This window comes from Bos grunniens, chromosome 1 (genome assembly GCF_055505025.1).
Source record: "Bos grunniens cultivar Pamir isolate PY7600 chromosome 1, Bosgru_T2T1.0, whole genome shotgun sequence".
Classification (NCBI taxonomy): domain Eukaryota; kingdom Metazoa; phylum Chordata; class Mammalia; order Artiodactyla; family Bovidae; genus Bos; species Bos grunniens.
Window position 1 is genome coordinate 12,209,504 of NC_141165.1, and position 19,854 is coordinate 12,229,357.

The following is a 19,854-nucleotide window of genomic DNA, read 5'->3' on the forward strand; positions in this document are numbered from 1 at the left end:
GGTCCGGCAGACCCCCACAGGAGTGTGCTCAGCCCAGGACAATAGGGCTGGGCAGCCACGAGGGCCTCAGCTGGAGGGATTGCTGAGGAAGGGCTGGGGCCCTGGGGTTGCTCCAGGCAAGGCGCCTCCTCCTGACCTGGTCCAGGCACAACAGCGATGTGCTTGTCCCTCCACCCAGGGACCCCTCAGTGTCCCCAGACCAGATGTATTACTCAGCTACACGCAGAGCCGCACTGCCCCCTCGTGGCCGGCCACTGGCCTGAGGCTCTTTCCAGCATGGGTCCTTCTGCTTCCTGGCTCCCACTGAACAGAGGAGCAGAGAACAGCGCCACAGAACATGGAGGACACTCTAACCTGAGAGCCCTGCTCACTTATTCCATGCGCCTCCCTCTTCTGGGTCCTAGGACCCCCAGAGGGGACAGTCTCTGCCTCCTGAGCTGCAAGAGGGGCTGCGGGGACCACCAGCTGACACACAAACAGATGGACAGGGAGAGAACCAGAGTGTGCATCTGGAAGCAGGGGGAGGGCTGGGGGGTGGGTGGGGAGAAGCAGGGAGGGGAGGGGCGGGGAGGGGAGGGCTGTGGGGGAGAGGCAGGGAGGAGAGGGGCGGGGAGGGAAGGTGTGGGGAGGGGTCGGGGAGGGGAGGGGTAGGGAGGGAGGGATACGGAGGGGAGGGGTAGAAGGATGGGGGAGAGGCAGGGAGGGGAGAGGTGGGGAGGGCAGAGGTGGGGAGGGGTGGCAGGTGGGCGGGGAAGGAGGAATGGAGGGGTGATGGAGGCCGGGATGTGGAGTAAGCACTACTGACCCACCTGACCCTGCAGTCTCTATGGGTTGGACCTGAGATCATTGAGTCCTCTCAATGTCTTTCAGTTCAGTTCAGTTCAGTCGCTCAGTCGTGTCCGACTCTTTGCGACACCATGAATCACAGCACGCCAGGCCTCCCTGTCCATTACCAACTCCCAGAGTTCACCCAGACTCATGTCCATCGAGTCAGTGATGCCATCCAGCCATCTCATCCTCTGTTGTCCCCTTCTTCTCCTGCCCCCAATCCTTCCCAGCATCAGTGTCTTTACTGCCTGGAAAATCCCATGGATGGAGGAACCTGGCAGGCTTCAGTTCATGGGGCGCTAAGGGTCGAACATGACTGAGAGACTTCACTTTCACTTTTCACTTTCATGCATTGGAGAAGGAAATGGCAACTCACTCCAGTGTTCTTGCCTGGAGAATCCCAGGGACGGGGGAGCCTGGTAGGCTGCCGTCTATGGGGTCGCATAGAGTCGGACACGACTGAAGCGACTTAGTAGCAGTAGCAGCAATGTCTTTACATACTCACACTCTTGCACACATGTTTACACACACCCTGCACACAGAGAGGTAGGATCAGAGCAGTGACATGTGATCAGTGTTTACTGCCTCTTCCAGACACAGCAGTCTCTGTGCACGTGTCAAGATAAACAGTAGTCCTTCACAGCTTTGTGGAGGTGTGATTCACACTATGGCAAGGTCTTTCATTGTTAGCATGGGCCAGCAGTGAGGGGTGGTTCTCAATTGTTTACCTGCAGCCTGGAAATAGGCCTCTCCCCTTATCTTATCACCACCTTCAGGCCCACAGGCTGAGCCTGCCCGCAGCTCTGCAGAGGCCATGCCTGGTCTCTCTGGGCCCCTTCCCTCCCACCCTCCCACCCCTCCCACCCCCCCCACTCCCCCACCCCCCCACTCCCCCCACCCCCCCACCACGCAAACAGCCTTCAGTTGGATGCTTTGAAATCAGCTGGGCCGGTGGCAGCGCGGGGAGCAGGGGGAGTGCAGAGGTCAGGTCCTGGCACAAGGATGGGTGGCAGCAAGCCCCAGAAGTCTGGAAAGGGGGCAAGGGAGCACTGATGACACGAAGCATGTCCCTGTCCCCACCCTGGGCTTTCAAGCTCATCAGGTACAGCCGCCCCCCACCAGCCACCCCGACCCTGGCCCTCAGGAGAGACACAGGGGTCAACTCTGGGAGGCTGAGCCAGGTCCAGCAGCCTTACCACCTCTCCATGAAACTCTGAGGTCAGTGGTGGCTGAGCTGGTCATCCACCCTCCCAGTGAGCCACAAACTGAGGGCCATCCTTGTCCCTCCCTTACATGGCGTGTCCTCCACCCTGGCCTGCCACTGCCTCCACCCCCTTCCCCGACCCAGAGCAGAGCACAACTACAGCATTCTTATAGCATCCCCCTGGGGGACCAGCCCCTATGGACAAGTCCTGGCCCAGCAGGTCCAGTGGGTCAACCCCAGCCTGCTCATATGGACCCCTCCTCCAAGTCTCCCAACAGTCACTATTATAAATTTATGGCTGAAAAACCCATCTAAGGAGAGATGAGAGGCATTTAGACCTTTTTGGAACCATAAAGAATAATCGGAGAAGGCAATGGCACCCCACTCCAGTACTCTTGCCTGGAAAATTTCATGGATGGAGGAGCCTGGAAGGCTGCAGTCCATGGGGTCGCTGAGGGTCGGACACGACTGAGCGACTTCACTTTCACTTTTCACTTTCATGCTTTGGAGAAGGAAATGGCAACCCACTCCAGTGTTCTTGCCTGGAGAATCCCAGGGATGGGGGAGCCTGGTGGGCTCCCGTCTATGGGGTCGCACAGAGTTGGACACGACTGAAGTGACTTAGCAGTAGCAGTAAGAATAATAATACTAAAATCAAATAACAATAAAAAAAAAAAAGTGCTCAAAAGACATTAAAATAACCAGTAGAAAAAGGGCCAGTGCAAGGCAGAATTTGCCTGTTTGAATTTGCCTTCCTGCTTAACGTTGAAGAAGCCTCCTCACCCTCCAGAAGCATCAGCATCCTTAGCCTTCTCTCCTACATGGAGTAACACCAGCTACGTGAAGCATTTGAGATTAGAGGGGTTTTCCATCCAGCAGCCCTGAGATCACTGGCAGTGGACACTGGACACAAGCTATTTTTAAAATGTCCACATAAATCCTTCTTAGTGGTGAGAGACTAGATACTCTGAGGCTGGGAGCAAGGCAAGGATGTTGGCTCTTACACTAGAGTCAATGTGATAAGGTAAGGAAAAGAAATAGAGGCAGAACAATTGGAAAAGAAGATGTGAAAATCTCCACTAACAGCATGACTGTGAGTGCAAGAAAGTCTAAGGAATCAATCCAAAAATACTAGCATCAATGAGTGAATTTAGCAAGGTAACAGGACACAAAGTTCATACAAAAAACAGTGTTTCTATACATTAGCAACAAATAATAGGTAAATAAAAATTTGAAAACACAACTACAGTCACAATAAAATCATACGTGCTAAGTTGCTTCAGTCATGTCTGACTCTTTGCAACCCTATGGACTGTAGCCCACCAGGCTCCTCATGTCCATATTACAGCAAGAATACTGGAATGGGTTGCTATACCCTCCTCCAGGGGATCTTCCCTGCCGGGGTCCAGCCCCGGCAGATCCAGGGTATTCGAAGGAGAGACGGCATAGGCGAAGATCAGGAGACAATTGCTTAATTAAACGTTAATTAAGGATATAAAGAGTAATAGAATGAGGATAGCTCAGTTAGGAAATTCAGTGGAGAAAAGAGGCTGAAGTAAGGATAGCTCAGTGAGGAAATTCAGTGGAGAAAAGAGGCTGAATAATTCAGCCAGAAGGTAAGAGAAAGAACGACATGGTGAGACCAAGTTTCGGTGAACAAGGCCCGCACTTTATTTTCCAAAGTAGTTTTTATACCTTAAGTTATGCATAGAGGATAATGGGGGAAAGAGTAGAGTCATGCAGCAAGCCAGGCTTTCTTCCTGCAAACTTATCATATGCAAAAGCTTGGGTGATTTGCATCATCTTCTGGCCCGGAGGCCTGTTAACATTTTAAGACCCTTTCTTCAGAAAACTTATTTTTCTCTAAAGGTGATAAGTCAAGTGCCACCCTCCAAAAGCATTAGATAAAGTTGCATTCCTACAGAGCAAAGGTGTGGTGGGCTATAATAAGAAAAAGAATTAACTCAAGGGTCCCAGGTTACAAACATTAAAGCTACTATTTACACCAATTATATTAATCAATACACTGCCAGGGACACAGCAGGTAAGGATATGGAAACTTAGCAGCAAACATTGGCCCAAAAAGTGAAAATCCTTCACCAATACAATTTCTAATCAATCTTTTAACTGCTCAAAGGAATCTGTGTTTAGACAGTTTAGAACATCTCATGCCTCTCACAGTTGGGAGGCTCTGAGCAATCACATGTGGCTGGAAAAACCTATTCAGGTAGGCTAGAGGACTTCCAAAGGAGTTTGTAGGTTGAAACACTGTCACACCCAGGAATTAACTGGAGCTGTAAGCTAACTCTTGTTTCAAAGAGAGGTAGTGGGGGACAGCCCCCCGTAAAGTCAGAGGTGTAGGTGAAAGCACAAAGCAGAAAGTAGGCAGACTCTGGTTTTGGGGCTAGATGCTCGAGAATTTCCAGGGGGACTCCTGAAGCTCGATCCCGCCTTTGCGTATGCCGAGCCTCCTTCCTCACGACCTTTGTCATGGGCGGAGTTCCTCACGCTGGCTCCCGGCAGTGATAGAATTCTAGTTGAGCTATTCCAGATCCTGAAAGATGATGCTGTGGAAAGCGCTGCACTCAATATGCAATACGCCGGCTCCCGGCACTTCCCAACCCAGGGGTAGAACCTGCCTCTCGTGAGTCTCCTGTGTTGGCAGGTGGATTCTTTACCACTATCCCCACCTGTGAAGCCATGTTAAAATCATAAAATACCTTCAATTTCTCACAGCAATGTTTTGTAGTTTTCAGTGTAAAGAACATGAAAGTATTCAGTAAGTTAATTATTTTCTTCTTCTTCATAAAATACACAACTTAATGAAAAAATTTCAGGTTCTTTACCTGAAAATGACAAAGTACTGCTTTGAGACATTGAAGAATGTCTAAAAATTGGGGTGATGTACCATGTTCATGGATTGAGAGGCTCATTGCTTGGGTGAAAACTCTCTCAGAGTTGGTGTATAGATTCAATACAACCCAATCAAAATCTCAACAGGCTTTATATTTTGTAGAAATTGAGAAGCTGATTCGAAACTCACATGGAAATGTAAGGAACATTCAATAGCCAGAACGATTTTGAGAAAGAAGAGGAAAGTGGGAGGGCTCATACACAGAGAAATTAAAGAGAATGGATCAGTTCAGTTCAGTTCAGTTGCTCAGTCGTGTCTGACTCTTTTCGACCCCATGAATCGCAGCACGCCAGGCCTCCCTGTCCATCACCAACTCCCAGAGTTCACTCAGACTCACATCCATCAAGTCAGTGATGCCATGCAGCCATCTCATCCTCTGCCGTCCCCTTCTCCTCCTGCCCCCAATCCCTCCCAGCATCAGAGTCTTTTCCAATGAGTCAACTCTTTGCGTGAGGTGGCCAAAGTACTGGAGTTTCAGCTTTAGCATCAGTCCTTCCAAAGAAATCCCAGGGCTGATCTTCAGAATGGACTGGCTGGATCTCCTTGCAGTCCAAGGGACTCTCAGGAGTCTTATCCAACACCACAGTTCAAAAGCATCAATTCTTCGGTGCTCAGGTTTCCTCACAGTCCAACTCTCACATCCATACATGACCACAGGAAAAACCATAGCCTTGACTAGATGGACCTTTGTTGGCAAAGTAATGTCTCTGCTTTTGAATATGCTATCTAGGTTGGTCATAACTTTCCTTTCAAGGAGTAAGCGTCTTAGTTTCATGGCTGCAGTCACCATCTGTGGTGATTTTGGGGCCCCCCAAAATAAAGTCTGACACTATTTCCACTGTTTCCCCATCTATTTCCCATGAAGTGATGGGACCGGATGCCATGATCTTCATTTTCTGAATGTTGAGCTTTAAGCCAACTTTTTCACTCTCCACTTTCACTTTCATCAAGAGGCTTTTGAGTTCCTCTTCACTTTCTGCCATAAGGGTAGTGTCATCTGCATATCTGAGGTTATTGGTATTTCTCCCGGCAATCTTGATTCCAGCTTGTGCTTCTTCCAGCCCAGCATTTCTCATGATGTACTCTGCATATAAGTTAAATAAGCAGGATGACAATATACATCCTTGACATACTCCTTTTCCTATTTGGAACCAGTCTGTTGTTCCATGTCCAGTTCTAACTGTTGCTTCCTGACCTGCATACAGATTTCTCAAGAGGCAGGTCAGGTGGTCTGGTATTCCCATCTCTTGAAGAATTTTCCACAGTTTCTTGTGATCCACACAAAGGCCTTGGCATAGTCAATAAAGCAGAAATAGATGTTTTTCTGGAACTCTCTTGCTTTTTCCATGATCAAGCAGATGTTGGCAATTTGATCTCTGGTTCCTCTGCCTTTTCTAAAACCAGCTTGAACATCTGGAAGTTCATTGTTCACGTATTGCTGAAGCCTGGCTTGGAGAATTTTGAGCATGACTTTACTAGCATGTGAGATGAGTGCAATTGTGCGGTAGTTTGAGCATTCTTTGGCATTGCCTTTCTTTGGGATTGGAATGAAAACTGACCTTTTCCTGTCCTGTGGCCACTGCTGAGTTTTCCAAATTTGCTGGCATATTGAGTGTAGCACTTTCACAGCATCATCTTTCAGGATTTGAAATAGCTCAACTGGAATTCCATCACCTCCACTAGCTTTGTTCGTAGTGATGCTTTCTAAGACCCACTTGACTTCACATTCCAAGATGTCTGGCTCTAGGTGAGTGATCACACCATCGTGATTATCTTTGTTTTGGAGATCTTTTTTGTACAGTTCTTCTGTGTATTCTTGCCAAGGGAATGGATAGAGTCCAGAAAAAGACCTACATGTACGGAGACAACTGACTTTCAACAAAGGTGTCAGAAGAGTTCTGTTGGGGGAGACCAGTCAAGGACAGCTGGAAATGCACTGGGTACCTGCACTCACAAACACTCATCTGGAATGGGCAGGAACCTGATGACTGAGGAGCCTCTTTCCATCTAGTACTATGAGCATCAGGTCACTGGCCACTGCAGTCTTGACCTTTAACACACCCTGAAAGGAGTTCAGGGTAGAGATCAGGAATGAGGCACTCTGGGTGAAGAGCTCTGGGAAAACTGGAAGAACAGGACTTCAAAGAGTTAGATATTTTTAGGAGAAAATGTTATGAACACAATTTCTTGCATCTTCTCAGATCTAGAAAGCACGAAAACCATTAACAGAGGCATGTGCCCCTGGTGACCCGTGGGGACCTTCGACTTCACTGCACATGTGCCTTCTCCAAAATTACTTATGTACTGATCCTCCCCCGTTACCCCTGCAGAGCAGCTCCTCAGAACTGAGAGGCTGTCTCCTGGGCTCCAGTCCTCCACAAGTCTCCAGATAAAATTGAACACACGGCTCTCATGTGGTGCTTTTTTTTTTTTTTTCAGTTGACAAACCTCAGTTTAAAAGCTTAATCTATAAAACTTCTAGACCTGTGTTGTTCATTTGGGGAGCCACTAGCTATATGTCATATTAAAATTTAAAGTAAATAGATGGGGGGAAAGTTGAAACAGTGACAGACTTTATTTTCTTGGACTCCAAAATCACTTCAGATGGCGACGGCAGCCGTGAAACTAGAAAATGCTTGCTCCTTGGAAGAAAAGTTATGACAAACATCGACAGTGTATTAAAAAAGCAGGGACATTTTGCTGACAAAGGCCCACTAGTCAAAGCTATGGTTTTTCCAGCAGTCATGTACAGAATGTGAGAGCCAGACCATAAAGAATGCTGAGCACCAAAGAATTGATGCTTTTGAACTGTGGTGCTAGAGAAGACCCTTGAGAGTCCCTTGGATAGTAAGGAGATCAAACCAGTCAATTATTTTCTTAAAAATTCATTTATTTATTTTAATTGGAGGCTAATTACTTTACAATATTGTGGTGGTTTTTGCCATACATTGACATGAGTTAGCCATGGGTGCACACGTGTCCCCTGGTCCCCAACATCCCTCCTCAGCTCCCTCCCCATCCCATCCCTCTGGGTCGTCCCAGTGCACCGGCTTTGAGAGCCCTGTTTCATGCATCGAACTTGGACTGGTCATCTATTTCACATATGGTAATGTACATGTTTCAGTGTTATTCTCTCAAATCATCCCACCCTCGCCTTCTCTCACAGTCCAAAAGTTTGTTCTTTATATCTGTGTCTCTTTTGCTCTCTCGCATATAGGGTCATCATTACCATCTTTCTAAATTCCATATATATGCATGAATATACTGTATTGGTGTTTTTCTTTCTGACTTACTTCACTCTGTATAATAGGCTCCAGTTTCATCCACCTCATTAGAATTGACTCAAATGCCAAACCAGTCAATTCTAAAGGAAATAAATTCTGAATATTCATTGGAAGGACTGATGCTGAAGCTGAAGCTCCAGTACTTTGGCCACCTGATGCAAAGACCAGACTCATTAGAAAAGACCCTGATGCTGGGAAACGTTGAGGGCAGGAGAAGAAGGGAGTGACAGAGAATGAGATGGTTGGATGGCATCACTGACTCAATGGACATGAGTCTGAGGAAGCTCCAGGAGTTGGTGAAGGACAGGGAGGCCTGGAATTCTGCAGTCGACGGGATTGCAAAGAGTCAGACATGACTGAGAGACTGAAAAACAACTACAATACCTGGAGGAATCTAACACAGAACTGGTAACCAGAATATATAGCAACCTTTATAACTCACCAAAGGGAAGACAAATATCTTGTTTTTAAAATACACAGATTTTGATTTCGGAAGCCCCCAGCAGTAAATGGTAGCTTGCAGCAAGCAGCAGCGAGTGGTAGGTGGAAGCAAGGCCTCAGTTTTCCAGACAGGGAGTCCTAACCACTGGAACACAGGAGCCAGCAGTTAGGGCTGAGTCTCTAGTCCTTGCCTAGTCAAGAACGAATTCAGGAGAAGAGGCAGAAGGTAAGGAGTAAGTAAGACATTTATTGAAAAGAGCAGTACATACAGAAAGGTGCATGGGCAAGCTCAGAGAGAAAGTCATGTCTCTGGTAAATTTAAATCCTTTATAAGGAGGCAGTTTTCCGGTCTGTGTTCCCTCAGACCAATCATCTTGCTTTGTTCCCCCCACCACCACCCTGGTTAATTTGTCTCAGAACCCTCCCCTGGGGAGCACACACTCTTGAGCCAAGGTGGATCTCAAAGTGAAGGCTTCTGGGAGGAGCAAGACTCATTATGGCCTGGAATTATCCTCTGATTTTTGACCCCAAGGAGCCTTTCTGCGCATGTGTAGTGTCTCCCTTATCCTAAAATGGGGAGGCAGAGAGCTCTTAATCCCTCACTCAGACAAGGTTTTGCCTCCCTTTGTCCTTGCCATGATTATTTCCTTGAGATGTTTACAAAGGACGAAGACTATTTACCCTGCTTTGGTTGTTACTTCCATTTCCGAGGGCAAACAGGAGACTGATTGTAAATTCCTCAACTCAGTTCAGTTCAGTTCAGTTCAGTCGCTCAGTCATGTCTGATTCTTTGCAACCTCATGAATCACAGCACGCCAGGCCTCCCTGTCCATCACCAGCTCCCAGAGTTCACTCAGACTCACATCCATTGAGTCAGTGATGCCATCCAGCCATCTCATCCTCTGTCATCCCCTTCTCCTCTTGCCCCCAATCCCTCCCAGCATCAGAGTCTTTTCCAATGAGTCAACTCTTCACATGAGGTGGCCAAAGTACTGGAGTTTCAGCTTTAGCATCAGTCCTTCCAAAGAAATCCCAGGGCTGATCTCCTTCAGAATGGACTGGTGGGATCTCCCTGCAGTCCAAGGGACTCTCAACAGTCTTCTCCAACACCACAGTTCAAAAGCATCAATTCTTCGGTGCTCAGGTTTCCTCACAGTCCAACTCTCACATCCATACATGACCACGGGAAAAACCATAGCCTTGACTAGACGAACCTTTGTTGGCAAAGTAATGTCTCTGCTTTTGAATATGCTATCTAGGTTGGTCATAACTTTCCTTCCAAAGAGTAAGCGTCTTTTAATTTCATGGCTGCAGTCACCATCTGCAGTGATTTTGGAGCCCAAAAATATAAAGTCTGACACTGTTTCCACTGTTTCCCCATCTATTTCCCATGAAGTGATGGGACCAGATGCCATGATCTTCATTTTCTGAATGTTGAGCTTTAAGCCAACTTTTTCACTCTCCACTTTCACTTTCATCAAGAGGCTTTTGAGTTCCTCTTCACTTTCTGCCATAGGGGTAGTGTCATCTGCATATCTGAGGTTATTGATATTTCTCCCGGCAATCTTGATTCCAGCTTGTGCTTCTTCCAGCCCAGAGTTTCTCATGATGTACTCTGCATATAAGTTAAATAAGCAGGATGACAATATACAGCCTTGACGTACTCCTTTTCCTATTTGGAACCAGTCTGTTGTTCCATGTCCAGTTCTAACTGTTGCTTCCTGACCTGCATGCAAATTTCTCAAGAGGCAGATGAGGTGGTCTGGTATTCCCATCTCTTGAAGAATTTTCCACAGTTTATTGTGATCCACACAGTCAAAGGCTTTGGCATAGTCAATAAAGCAGGAAATAGATGTTTTTCTGGAACTCTCTTGCTTTTTCCATGATGCAGCAGATGTTGGCATTTGATCTCTGGTTCCTCTGCCTTTTCTAAAACCAGCTTGAACATCAGGAAGTTCACGGTTCACATATTGCTGAAGTCTGGCTTGGAGAATTTTGAGCATTACTTTACTAGGGTGTGAGATGAGTGCAATTATGCAGTAGTTTGAGCATTCTTTGGCATTGCCTTTCTTTGGGATTGGAATGAAAACTGACCTTTTCCTGTCCTGTGGCCACTGCTGAGTTTTCCAAATTTGCTGGCATATTGAGTGTAGCACTTTCACACCATCATCTTTCAGGATTTGAAATACCTCAACTGGAATTCCATCACCTTCACTAGCTTTGTTCATAGTGATGCTTTCTAAGGCCCACTTGACTTCACATTCCAGGATGTCTGGCTCTAGATGAGTGATCACACCATTGTAATTATCTGGGTCGTGAAGATCTTTTTTGTATAGTTCTTCTGTGTATTCTTGCCACCTCTTCTTAATATCTTCTGCTTCTGTTAGGTCCATACCATTTCTGTCCTTTATTGAGCCCATCTTTGCATGAAATGTTCCCTTGGAATCTCTAATTTTCTTGAAGAGATCTCTAGTCTTTCCCATTCTGTTGTTTTCCTCTATTTCTTTGCATTGATCCCTGAGGAAGGCTTTCTTATCTCTTCTTGCTATTCTTTGGAACTCTGCATTCAGATGCTTATATCTTTCCTTTTCTCCTTTGCTTTGCGCTTCTCTTCTTTTCACAGCTATTTGTAAGGCCTCCTCAGACAGCCATTTTGCTTTTTTGCATTTCTTTTCCATGGGGATGGTCTTGATCCCTGTCTCCTGTACAATGTCACGAACCTCCGTCCATAGATCATCAGGCACTCTATCTATCAGATCTAGTCCCTTAAATCTATTTCTCACTTCCACTATATAATCATAAGGGATTTGATTTAGGCCATACCTAAATGGTCTAGTGGTTTTCCCTACTTTCTTCAATTTAAGTCTGAATTTGGTAATAAGGAGTTCATGATATGAGCCACAGTCGGCTCCTGGTCTTGTTTTTGTTGACTGTATAGAGCTTCTCCATCTTTGGCTGCAAAGAATATAATCAATCTGATTTTGGTGTTGACCATCTGGTGATGTCCATGTGTAGAGTCTTCTCTCGTGTTGTTGGAAGAGAGTGTTTGCTATGACCAGTACATTTTCTTGGCAAAACTCTATTAGTCTTTGCCCTGCCTCATTCTGTATTCCAAGGCCAAATTTGCCTGTTACTCCAGGTGTTTCTTGACTTCCTACTTTTGCATTCCAGTCCCCTAAATGAAAAGGACATCTTTTTTGGGTGTTAGTTCTAAAAGGTCTTGTAGGTCTTCATAGAACTGTTCAACTTCAGCTTCTTCAGTGTTACTGGTTGGGGCATAGACTTGGATTACTGTGATATTGAATGGTTTGCCTTGGAAACGAACAGAGATCATTCTGTCGTTTTTGAGATTGCATCCAAGTACTGCATTTCGGACTCTCTTGTTGACCATGATGGCTACTCCATTTCTTCTGAGGGATTCCTGCCCGCAGTAGTAGATATAATGGTCATCTGAGTTAAATTCACCCATTCCAGTCCATTTTAGTTCGCTGATTCCTAGAATGTCGACGTTCACTCTTGCCATCTCTTGTTTGACCACTTCCAATTTGCCTTGATTCATGGACCTGACATTCCAGGTTCCTATGCAATATTGCTCTTTACGCATCGGACCTTGCGTCTATCACCAGTCACATCCACAGCTGGGTATTGTTTTTGCTTTGGCTCCATCCCTTCATTCTTTCTGGAGTTATTTCTCCACTGATCTCCAGTAGCATATTGGGCACCTACTGACCTGGGGAGTTTCTCTTTCAGTATCCTATCATTTTGCCTTTTCATACTGTTCATGGGGTTCTCAAGGCAAGAATACTGAAGTGGTTTGCGAGTCCCTTCTCCAGTGGACCACATTCTGTCAGATCTCTCAACTAGAGCCCACCTATCTCTTGTCTCGGGAAATGCAAAGAGGAGGCTGGCTGATTACAAACGTCCAACTTGGAGCCTATCAATCTCCTACCTCGATTTGAACAGCACTTAACAAAGATACACACAAACCACTAACGAGCACATGGGAACACGCTCCAGGTGAGAAAGGCTGGCACTTAAGGAGCTGACAGCACTCAGTGTTGACGAGGCTGTGGAAAGACAATGGCACCATCTCGGAACACAGCCAGGCAGTTTCTCGCAGAGCTAGATGTGCTCCTTCAGTAAGACCCCCCCAGTCCACTCTCATGCATCTACTCACATATCCACCAAAACACTGGTGCACAGATGTTGGCAGCATTTTATCTATAATCCTTAAAACTGTCAACCACCCAAACGGCCACTAAGGAGTGGCGGGTGAGCACGGGAGGCGTGTCTGTGTGTGGAATCTACTCAGAGCCCCCAGGGAGGAGCCTCTGAGTGGGTCCCAGAAGCACTACTGAGTGCACAGCCCAGCTCGATAAACCCTCAGCCCTCAAAACTGTCCCAAGGGGAGTCGCTCAGTGCCTGCCTGCATCCGGGGGTGGGGGTGGGGTGGGGACAGTGGCTGGGAGGGGCCTGGGGTCTCTCTGGGTGGATGCACAGCACTCTGTATGGGGTGGGTGGAGAGGTGAGGGCTGAGCTGTTCAAGCTGAGATGCCTTGAATTGCATACTTCCCAGCACAATTAATTCATGTAACTTGCATCTCAATGAACTTGATTCTGTAAACCTTGCCCTGCTTAAGTGGGTTAAAGACCATGAGACCCCCGTCATCTCCCTCATCTCCTGGGGGTCCAGCCCCAGCTGGTGGTGACAGGGAAACAGGCAGTGGGAGAAGAGGGTGGTGGGCAACAGGGTCCGAGGGAGCAAGAGGAGAGGCAGGGGAAATGCCGTGGGTGATGGCAACTGGGACTGTTAAGTGCCTTGCCCTCAGTCACAGGTCAGTCCGTGCCCTGGAGCCTTGAGCTGCATGGGAGGAAGGTCAGATGCGTGCTGGGTTGAAACACACTCTCAGCCTCACAGCCTCCATGTGACTTCACACCCATCTCCCACAGCGACCATTCCCTGGCCCCCACCTCCCACCTTCTCAGCCCCCAGGCCGCCCTCCCAGGTCAAACCCCTCCGGTGCTTTGGGGTTGGTCTCTCCCCACAATGCAGGCTGATGCACTCGGATCTTCCGGGGCGGGGGCACCACCAGTGGTCGGGGTGGAACACTGCCCAGCACCTGGCCTCACCTCCCCATCCTCCCCGTCCCAGTCTCCTCATTGTTCCGACTGCATCCCCCCAATCCCCCTCCAGCCCGCCTAGCCAGGGTGATGCGTCCTGTGTCCAAGTCTCCCCCCTGGTGTGGGTCTCCCATCTCCCCAAGTGCCCCATGGCCGATGTGGGCCCGGCTCAGGGGATCCCTCCCCCAGCAGCAGCCAGTGGTCCTCGCCCATCCCTCCGGGTGCTGGACTAACACCATGGAAGAGGGAGTTCCTCGGCTATCTTATCTCATTTAGTCTTAGAGATGAACTGTAACTGTAATTTGCCAAGTTTCATAGAACAGATAGTTCCTCCTGAGACATGAGCGGAGCTGCATTAAATGAAGAGGCAGTCAAGTCTCTGTAGACGAAGGTTCTGCCAAAGGTGAGACGAGGTCAAGGTGGGGGCGGCCAGCGCTCCGTGTCCATTTTCCCAGACATCACAGTGGTCCTTGGGGGAGGGGGTTGTGCACAGACCCCCCAGACTGTAAGCGCTGTCCGTCAGCCCCATTCGTTTCGGGGGATACCTGCTTTTACTCTGTTTCTTGGTCAAATTGACCGGAGCACTCCTTATGCCGTGTTATTTTAGTCTTTTGAGGAACTACCTTTTGGACTTTTAAAAAAACAAGTTGTATGTGCTTTCCAACGAATGAATTTCTGTTTTTCTCCTTCTTTCCGTACTTTGCTTGTCCATTTTGTCCCATTTCTGAGTTAACTGCTGTGGCTTTCATTTCAGTAGTAGCACCAGGAAATGAACAAGCTCTCACAGGGAATTTCCATGGGCCCTTTCTCGGGGCCCCATCCACTCTGCTGACAGGTGTTTATCCCCAGAAGCCTGACTTCCTCTTTGACCCATGACTCCTTGGGAAGAACAACTGAAAATTTTCAACCAATCAGGTTTGACTGCAGTGTTCTGTATCATTGAGTTTTATGGAGTTAAGATCCGAGAACCTGGCCTAAGTGATTTTTCATGTCTTCAAATTGGTTTGAACTTTGATTTGTAGCTTGATTTGGTGTCATCTTTTAAACTTTTCTACCAAATTTTGGGGGGAAAAAAAGATGTCTGTTCTCTCTATGCATACAGCATTTTATATAAAAATAGTATCAAAAGCACTCATCATGGGACTTAAGTCTCCTACACACTCATGCATGTTCCGTGGACCTCTTGAATATTGTCACAAGAGTCAGCATTCCCTCGTGGCTGGACGTGACATCACCCTGCACATTTCTGTATTCTAGTGCAAAACCATGTGACTGTCAGAACCTCTCCACCAGGCCATGTCTGAAAGGCAGGAGTGGGCTGGGCAAGTCCTTGCACGACTCAAACCCCCCATTATCTCCTGTCCTCCTGGGTCAAAGTGAAGGGGTGACCCCACCACCGCTCCCCACCCCCACCCTAGGCCATGCACACCTTCAGAGAGCTGTGCTCCAGACAGCTGACTCCCACCTGCACGGACAGGGCTCAGCGTGTTTGCATCTTCCCTAACACAACCTCGCCAGCCCAAGGCTCCATGACCCTGGGGTGGAGTTGAGGCCACTCAAGTCTGCGTTTCACCCCGGGAGAGGACAAGTCCCCTTACCTGACATCCTGAACCCCCAGCATGGACTCCTATGCTCTATCTGAAAGCAACGCCACGCGACTGTGTGCCCTGAGCCTGGGAGGTGCCCTGTCCTCACGTCCCTCTCCCCGTGCAGTTGCCTCAATCCTCCTAAAACCTTTACCTGAGTCTTCTGGGCACAGAGACTCCAGTACACGCTCCCAGTGGGGCAGGACCCTTGGGGCTGCTCCACTGCAGAGCAGTGCTTCAGAGCCGGTCCCTGGCCTGACCACGTGTTGGGAGGCTCCCTGGGCGCCTTGGAGGTACCCTTCCCAGAAGGTGCACGTTGGGTGCCTGTGTGTGCACTGGGTATCTGTGTATGTTGGCACCTGGTCTCAGCCTTGCTTCCAGAGGTGACATGTCACCAAGGTTGAGGTTTGGGGGGATGCACTGTCTGTCCCACTCGCCTTCCAGGCCAGATGCCGTAAGTTCCCCAAGGGGCCCTGACCCTGGGGTGGCCAAGGTGTGCAGAGCAGGCCCATGGCCCTGTGCCCCTTCTGTGTTGAGCACTGCCACCTGTCCCACCCCCCACCATGTCTCTCTGTCTTCCTCCCTCCTCCTCCTTGCTTCCTCCCCTCCCCAGCGCATCTCTGTCTCTCCATCTCTCCCCCTCCTTCTTGCTGTGCTCCTGCCCCCTCAGTCTGGTCCCATTCAGCAGAGGTCCATTGGCTCCTGTCCCCTCCCTGCCCTGCCTTGCTGGGCATTTGCAGTTGAGATGGTCAGCCCCTCTGGTCTGTGCATGTTTGAGAAATGGAGTATCAGTAAACAAGGATGTCACAGTTATTTGTGACTGTATCCCTCCAATCTGAGTCGGTGAGCCCTGAGGGAACTCAGGAAGGAAAGAAGCCTGCCATCTATCAGCCATCAGACTGCAGCCATGCTGGGGAAACTCAGGGTGTGAAAACATGGGGTGCTGGCCCCACACAGCTGAGGTGCACATCAAAGGAATGAGGTCAGTGAACTCAGACTCTTGCATCACCCATCCATAGAAAAGCACTGAATTCCTTGACTGGGGATATTTCATTTTCTTTAATTATCAAACATCTTTTGATGTTCGGACTACCTGCCCTTTGTTGCAAAACTACAAAAACTGGCTCTTCTCCTGCTCCCCCCACCTCCTCGGAGCTGTTCTATTAGGGTTACTTGAGATGCTGCCTCCCAGACTTAAGTCTTAAGAATTCCCACAGAATAGAATAAAACACAACTCTCAACTTTTAGGTTGTGAATATTTTTTAAGACTACACGTCCTTCCTCACTCTCTCCTCAGAGCAGCTCAAGAGGGTAGAGGGTAGAAGGTAGATCAGATCAGATCAGATCAGTCACTCAGTCGTGTCCGACTCTTTGCGACCCCATGAATCACAGCACGCCAGGCCTCCCTGTCCATCACCAACTCCCGGAGTTCACTCAGACTCACGTCCATCGAGTCAGTGATGACATCCAGCCATCTCATCCTCTGTCATCCCCTTCTCCTCTTGCCCCCAATCCCTCCCAGCATCAGAGTCTTTTCCAATGAGTCAACTCTTCGCATGAGGTGGCCAAAGTACTGGAGTTTCAGCTTTAGCATCAGTCCTTCCAAAGAAATCCCAGGGCTGATCTCCTTCAGAATGGACTGGTTGGATCTCCTTGCAGTCCAAGGGACTCTCAAGAGTCTTCTCCAACACCACAGTTCAAAAGCATCAATTCTTCAGCGCTCAGCCTTCTTCACAGTCCAACTCTCACATCCATACATGACCACAGGAAAAACCATAGCCTTGACTAGATGAACCTTTGTTGGCAAAGTAATGTCTCTGCTTTTGAATATGCTATCTAGGTTGGTCATAACTTTCCTTCCAAAGAGTAAGCATCTTTTAATTTCATGGCCGCAGTCACCATCTGCAGTGATTTTGGAGCCCAGAAAAATAAAGTCTGACACTGTTTCCCCATCTATTTGCCATGAAGTGATGGGACCGGATGCCATGATCTTCATTTTCTGAATGTTGAGCTTTAAGCCAACTTTTTCACTCTCCACTTTCACTTTCATCAAGAGGCTTTTGAGTTCCTCTTCACTTTCTGCCATAAGGGTAGTGTCATCTGCATATCTGAGGTTATTGCTATTTCTCCTGGCAATCTTGATTCCAGCTTGTGTTTCTTCCAGTTCAGTGTTTCTCATGATGTACTCTGCATATAAGTTAAATAAACAGGGTGACAATATACAGCCTTGACGTACTCCTTTTCCTATTTGGAACCAGTCTGTTGTTCCATGTCCAGTTCTAACTGTTGCTTCCTGACCTGCATACAGATTTCTCAAGAGGCAGATCAGGTGGTCTGGTATTCCCATCTCTTTCAGAATTTTCCACAGTTTCTTGTGATCCACACAGTCAAAGGCTTTGGCATAGTCAATAAAGCAGAAATAGATGTTTTTCTGGAACTCTCTTGCTTTTTCCATGATCCAACGGATGTTGGCAATTTGATCTGTGGTTCCTCTGCCTTTTCTAAAACCAGCTTGAACATCAGGAAGTTCATGGTTCACATACTGCAGAAGCAGCTCAAGGTCTCCCCCAAACCCCATCCCTGGGCCCTCCTTTTGGGAATGTACTGGCTCCTTGGGTTAGGCTACGGTGTTCCCACAGAGCCCGAGGGGCCTAGGCAGGAGCTAGCAGCTGGGAAAGTCCACCACCCACCCGCAAGTCCTGGGAGAAGTCCACCACCAGCCCACGAAGCCTGGGAATAGTCATCCCAAACCTTTCTGACACCAGGGACCAGTCTTGTAGGAGACAACTTTTTCATGGGTGGTGTGTGGGGGGGATGGTTTAAGGATGATTCAAGAGCAACACAGTCATGTTCACTTTATTATTATTACATCAGCTCCACCTTACATTATCAGGCATTAGATCCTAGAGGTCCCCTGCTTTGGGAGACAGGGTGCCATGGATCCCTAACGATGGGCCCCCCTCTAAGTCCCCTCTAAGTCCTCCTGAAGGAGGAAACAGACAGAACAGGCTCCATCTTGAAAGCAGGACTCCATCTTGGGCTAGACTGTGGACTTTGAGCTATATGCCCAGTATCTATGGAAACGACATACCAACTGGAAACCCAGGCCCCCCGGATGGAAGAGCCCAAGGCCTCGTACCTAGACTCTACCTAGCCTAAAGTGAAAGTAAAAGTGACATTGCTCAGCCGTGTCCGACTCTTTGCGACACCATGGACTGTAGCCTACCAGGCTCATCCATCCATGGGATTTTCCAGGCAAGAGTACTGGAGTGGGCTGCCATTTCCTTCTCTAGGGTATCTTCCCAAACCAGGGATCGAACCCTGGTCTCCTGCATTGCAGACAGACGCTTTACCATCTGAGCCACCAGGGAAGCCCACATTGCCTAAAAGAATACCCTAATTATGTGTAACTGAACAGAATCATAAATTCTATTATGCTTATTGGGGTTTGACCACAGGCCTATTGATAATTATCTACTGTTAACTACCAAGGCTTAAGGCATATGAATCATGGGTTAACTTTGATTGTATCTCTCTTTTCCTTTGTTCAGATTAGTTTCAAGGAATTTGGGGAGGTGGATTTGGGCACCTGCACTTTTAGAGTATAAAAGGTTTTCACAAAAACTGGTTGGGATCCTTGGCTAAAAGGACACTTTGCCTTGGGCCCGCCGGTGTAATGAACTGCACTCCACTATCTGCGTTGTCCTTCTGAGTGAGTTTCCTGGAACACATGGCTACAACACTCCTAGGAGGAGCTGTGTTCCAGAGGTGGACAGGCAGGCTGGCCTACACGGTCATGGGCAGGCCCCTCGCTGTCTCAACCTGGACCTGGGGTATGGGGCTCTACCTGGTTCTGGGGAGGGAAGGGGATGGAAGGGGGATGGGATATATTTGGGGGGGGGGGTCACAGGAAGTGGTGAGCTGGGGACGCCAGGAACTGACAGACTGGGGCACCCCACTGCGGGGGAAACAGGGCTGGGTGGGCCTGGTATGGGCTGGGGGCTGCAATGCTGAACCCTCTTGAGCACCCCTTCTGGAAGGGAGGGCTCTTGCAGGGCTATAGATCCTGGCCATCTCTGGGAGCAGATATAACTGGAGCCTACAGGCTGGTGAAACTGTGGTTCAGTGCTGTGGGCCCATCCTGACCCTCCAGGTAAGGGTCCACCTGGGGACCCACTCTCACTCCCTCTGCACCCCCCACAGCAGCTGCCCCGACCCTGTGCAGAGCAGGTACATAAACATCTGACGCAGACCGTTAAAGCCAAGAGCACCCCTTACAGCCACGATGACTGCAGCACAAGACCCATCCCCCAGAATGAGCTGGCCCCGAAACCATCTGCTTTTGCACATCTCTCTGCCTGATGTTGGGAAAGTGTGAGGGCAGAAGAAGGGGGCAACAGAGGATGAAATGGTTGGATGGCATCACTGACTCAATGGACATGAGTTTGAGCAAACTCCGTGCTGCCATCCATGAGG